Below are 5,747 nucleotides of genomic sequence, written 5' to 3' on the forward strand. Positions count from 1 at the left end.
CTGCTGTTGGGCATTTGCTGCTTCCTCAGAGTGTTTGGATCTGTTGAGGAGGAGAAGTCAATGCTGAGTTAGACCAGGCTGCTGCAGCCAAACAGGACACGTCTCACAGCCACCCCACTCTCAGGCTCTCTCTCCTCACTCAGACCTCCCTGCAGCTCCTTCCCCTGAGCTCTGGCTGTTGCTGCCTGAATTCTTTGTGTTTCTTCCCCCAGTTTCATCTGCCACAGTTAGGAGTGGTTTTGAATGCTGGAAATCTCTGACAATAAATGGCACTGGTGGTCAGGTCTTGTTGGTTCTGAGGGCACAGGGACGGTCTCTCAGTGCAGACACAAGAGCTGCTCTGCCCATCAGTCTGTGCTCAGCTGCCCTGTGCTGGCACCTTGGAGCTGCAGGACCATCACACTCAACTGTTCCCCTACACAGAAACTGCACAGAGAGCCAGAAATCCGTGTCCAAAGAACAGACTGACACACTCTTCATCTTCTCATCTCTCCCCTCCCATAGTGAGACACCAAATGCTCATTGCAGTTGCCCAGAGCATTTCCATGGAGTTAGCACTGAGGAGTTTTCTCCACGGGGATCCTGTGCAGCACAGGGATACTATGGCAGAGCTGTGCCCTCCTGGAGGGCACCTGCAGCCCTGCAGGACACCCAGGGAAACAGCTGAAGAGCCTGAAGTGTCCTGGAGGGCCTTTGGGCACTTTGCTCTCAGACACATCCCCACAGCAGCGCCCAAAGGGGTTGTATCTGCACAGGAATCTGCCCCCCCCAACCCCACACTGGCTCAGAAAAGTCAAGGCTGAGAACAAGGAGAGCCCTAGGCATTTCATCACCCTCAGGGTGGGGGGAGGTGGACTGGACTTGTTTACATGAGACTCAGTCCCTGAGAGGAAGTTCAAACAAACTTTCAAGAAGTCAAATTGAGACTGAAACACTAAGGGTTCTTGTAGTGCTAATGAGTCTAACTGAGGGACACAACTGAGAACATGTCCCCAGGTTCCAGTAAGAGCAGAAAACTGTAAAAAGTGATGACAAGGATGGACAAGCAAAAGAAAAGTGGCTCTGATGCTGAAGAAACATTGACTTGTTTCCTCAATCCAAAGGACCAAGGCCTGACCCCCAGCCCCTGGGAAGGTAGATCCTGTCCCTGCCTCATTGCTCAGGGCTCTTCCTGGGGCTCTGGGATGTGGGATGGGCAGTGCCAAGGGCAGGACGATGGGGTGGCACCTGCCAGGCTGCTGAGCAGGGACAAGGAGGCCAGGGGGCCCCAGGGCTGCAAGGGCCACTTGTGTCCTCCTGGCCTCAGGGGCACAGCCAGCAGCCATGGCCAAAGGCCTGCAGAAGGTGGCTGTGTCAGGGCCTTTCAGCTTCTGCACAGGCCTCTCTGCTGTGCAGCCCAGGCTGTCCTACGGTGTCCATGCCCTGCCCCTTTCCCTGCAGGCTGTCGTCATCCCCCTGGCTGCCCCACCCTGCTGGCCCCTTCCTGCACTGACATCTCTGCGTCCTCCCTGGCTCTTCCTGCACACACAAAGCCTTGGGCTCATCCAGACTCCTCCTGGCTGATGTGTTGCACCACAGCACTGCCCTTGGAGAGCAATTCCTTTTTCTTCTTGTCCACTCTGGACCTCCCCAGCTGCACTTGGCATTAGTTCTTTCTTTCTCCTGCTGTTTCCTGCTATGACAAAAGGATCCACCATCTCTAAATCCTCCCTTTAAGCCCTCTGAGGGCTGTCCTGTACTGTCCTCAGTCTCCAAACCATTGAGACCACAGCTCCTTAACCCCTCTATATGAGCTTGAAACCCCCTCTGGGGAGATCTCTGGGCACTCAGTAATGTTGTTGCAGATTAAAATGTCCTGATCATAGTTTAAGGATATCCCAGGGATACGTTTTACCAAGGCCTTTACCAAGGCACAACATGGGGCAGTTGCTTTGAACTGAAAGGGAAGAATATTTTTTGGATAATAGGAGGAAATGTTTAACAATAAGAGTGGAAAGAACTGGAACAGGCTTCCAGAGGAGTTGATGTCCCACCTCTTAATTTGTCTAAGGACTGTGAGTAACCTGAATTAGCAAAAGATGTCACTGTCCATGTTCAGGGACTTGGACCAGATGACCTTTTAACTCCATTTGAAGCAAAACCATTCTGTGATTATTTTGAGTCTAAAGTCCCAAACTCCTTCGCAAAAGAATTTCCATATTGAGGATATGAATTGTCGCAGTTTTGGAGAAAACCTTCTAAGCCCAAAAGGTAAAAAATTAATTCACAGGCAGTTCCAAGATATCTGTATGAAACTTGAAGCAAGTGGGTCAATGGCAGAACCTCTCAGGGTGACCTTGCAGCTGAGGGTGGGGGATTGGGCCTCAGAGTCTGAGACTCATGATGGGCAGCCAGAAAGGGTACTTGGGGACTGGGCGAGATGTGCCATGAGATGTCTAGGAAAGAACCAAAGCAAGGGTAGAATCACAGTGGTTTGTGGAGGAATAAGCATGAGAAAACAGGGAAAAGGGAATGAACAGGCTGGTCATGTTAATCAGGAGGCTGCTCAAGACATATCTCTTGCTGTGCCCTTATACCAATCCCCACAGCCTGTCCCGTTTTCTTAAAAACTCCATTGCCAAGAAGTTTCTGTGGGGAGGGACCTCTCTGCTCCTGGCACAGATTGTGGCCCAAGTTGCAGCCCCTGCAGCAGGAGCCACAAAGAGTCAGGTTCTGTGCTCTTTGGGGGGCCAGACTCTGCCCAGACTGGGGGGTGTGTGTGTTGGGAGCACAAAACAGTGAAGGAAATGCAAAACTAAATACACAGGTGGAGGGGTTTGTCCCCCTGCCAAAGGAACCCAGGACACTGCCAAAACTCAGGGAGGCATGGGAACCCCAGGGCACTGTGGAATCTCCTGGAATCCAGGGGCCATTGTAATCCATTGGAGCCTCCTGGAACCAAAGGGAACATGTGACACTGTGGATCCTCCTGGGATCAAAAGGACCCCGAGACTCTGTGGAACCTCCTGGGATCAAAAGGCAAGTGTGACATCACAGAACCTTTGGGAACCAAAGGGGACCAACAGGGCATTGTAGAGTTTCATGGAATCAAGGGGCCATTGTGACATTGTGGAACCTCACAGAATCCAGGGGCCATTCTGATTCTGCAGGGTCTTATGGAGTCAAAGGGACCATTGGGACACTGTGGAACCTCATGGGATCAAGGGGCCATTGTGACACTGGGGAAAATGAGGGAATCAGTGGGCCATTGGTACACTGCAGGGCCTTATGGAGCCCAAGAACACTGGGAACAGTGCAAGCTCATGGAATCAAGGAGCCACTGTGGCACTGCAGAGTCTCAAGGAATAAGGGATCCAATCTTGACCTCAGATTTTGTCAACAAATTAAATTTACGGAATTCCATAAGTGTGATTGAACCACTTTTGTCCCACACTTTTTATTGTTTGGCAAAATGGGAATATTTATATAAAATGATTCATTTATTCTTACAATTGATCAGAAAAAAGATCCTAATCAGAATTATTTACTACTCAGTATAAAGGCTAAAACTACCAGTAGTAGAGTATAATATGTGCACTATATTGAAGCAATTCTGGAAAAAATGATATTAAAGCCAGCAAAAAGAAATAATTATTACATAGAGATCTGATGTCACTCACCCAGACCCAGATTTCTTTTGCTCAACCTTGAGGAGTGTCCTTGGAGGGCATCCCCAGCCAAGGCAGGAATCTCTACACACACAACCCAAGAAGGTCTCAGAAGAAGCTGCCTGTAGGAAAGGGGACTGGACTGCTCTAGTATGAAGGGACTGATTGCTCCTCCCAAATGTCCAGGCCAGTTACCAGCTTCTCTCTCACAGCCCTTTCCACCCTCTGGGGGAAGAACCTTTTCCCAAGATCCAACCTAACCCTGCCCTGACACAACTCCAGGCCATTCCCTCAGTCCTGTCCCTGGTCCCCACAGAGCAGAGCTCAGGGCCTGCCCCTCCTGTGCCCCTGCCCAGGAAGTTGTGACTGCAGTGAGGTCTCCCCTCAGTCTCCTCTTCTCCAGCTGAACACCCCAAGTGCCCTCAGTGTCCTCACATGCCTTCCCCTCCAGGTCCTTCTTCGTTGCCCTCCTTTGGACACTCTCCAATGGGTCAATCTCTCCCTTCCATTGTGTCCCCCCAAACTGTCCCAATCAAAGGGCCATTGGGACCCTGCAGGGCCTCCTGGAGCTGAGGGGACCACTGTGACACTGTCACACCTGGTGGAATCAAGGGCCCAGTGAGACAGTGCAGGTCCTCAATCAACCCAAGGTAACCTGGACAGCACAGAAACTCGTGGCATCAAGGGGTCACTGTGACTCTGTGGGAACTTATGGAATGAAGGGGCCATTGTGACCCTACAGGGCTTCGTGGAACCTTGTCTGTTGGGAAACACAAAGGGATATGTGGGAGGGTTTCACTGACAACCAGGAGAATTTTGGAGAGGGACCTTTACACACCCAGATCTTGGTGTGTCCACACATCTCTGCCTGGGTGTGGGTGTTGTTGCCTTAAGAGATCATGAAGAAAAAGACTCCAGGCCAATTTAGGTAGGAGATAAGATAAAGAATCCTGGTCCTTTAATGAGTTGTTAGGCCTAGAGGAATACATACCATGTGTGCCCCCCCAAGACAGGGGTTCTATGGTTTTATAATAAGGTCCATCCAATCCCAGGTTTATGCAGTCCTGGTTCTGCCCCATTCTGCCCCCTGACACACCCCTTCAGGAACTGGGTTTGGTGTCTTTAGGACCCCTTCTTCCTCATCTTCATCTTCTTCACAGCACACACAATCCTGGGAGTTCCTAAAGAGTTCTGCCTAGAAGGTCACTGTGTCTGTGTGATGTCTTCTAGTCCAGGCCTTAGGGTGTTTTTGTGCAATTCTACCTTGAAAAGAAGACTAAAAATGGAGTTTAGAGAGATTTATATGGAATGGGGTAGTAGGGTTGGGTATGTGTAAATACTCTGTTAAGTGTAAGGGATATAATACAGCTACATTAAAATATATTCACTACACAAGTAGTTCTAAAATCTACAAAAGTAAAAAACCCAAAAAGATCTGAGATATCAGTGTGAATTGACTGTGGTGTGAGTGTTGTTATTGTGAATCTATAATTCAGCCACTGTTCATTTGTAGTAAATGCTGCTGAATCCCTTGATAACTGTTAAGTTGGTCAATGATTAAGTGCTACTAGTCTCTTTTACCCTCTTATCTCTGTGTCCAAACCCTTTGCATCCTGACCCTCTTGCATCCCAGGGCTCTGTGGAAATCATTGCCCTTCATAAAACAAAAGCTATTCTTTTGGAACTTCTCTTTGAAATTTTCCTCCTTAGCTAAACTACAAAACAACTCCAATTAGTTGTTGAAGACTTGATGACATGAAGACAATTAAAGGAAGGAAATTAGTTTTCTTTTTCTGTATTTTAATGAGCCCCACAGTGTGTTTACAGATTAGTTCATCATCCTCAAGTACAGAGAAAAGATTGAAGAAGCTACTCAAGAAGTCAGAAGCCAAACTCCCAGTCCCTTGAAGAATTGCTGGGCCCCACTGAGGGCAGGCACTGACAAAGCCTCCCCAGGGACTCCTGAGAGCAGATCCTTGCAGGCCAGGAGTGCAGGCAGACAAAGGAAAGTGTCTTGTGGTGGTCTGAGGGGCAGAGGCAGCTGCCAGAGCCAAGGGCACAAAGGCCTGGGTGCCTTTGGGCCTTGCAGCCCTGCCAGAG

This window comes from Empidonax traillii, unplaced genomic scaffold (assembly GCF_003031625.1).
Source record: "Empidonax traillii isolate 1590-97213 ecotype Southwest subspecies unplaced genomic scaffold, ASM303162v1 scaffold1941:size121899, whole genome shotgun sequence".
Lineage (NCBI taxonomy): Eukaryota > Metazoa > Chordata > Aves > Passeriformes > Tyrannidae > Empidonax > Empidonax traillii.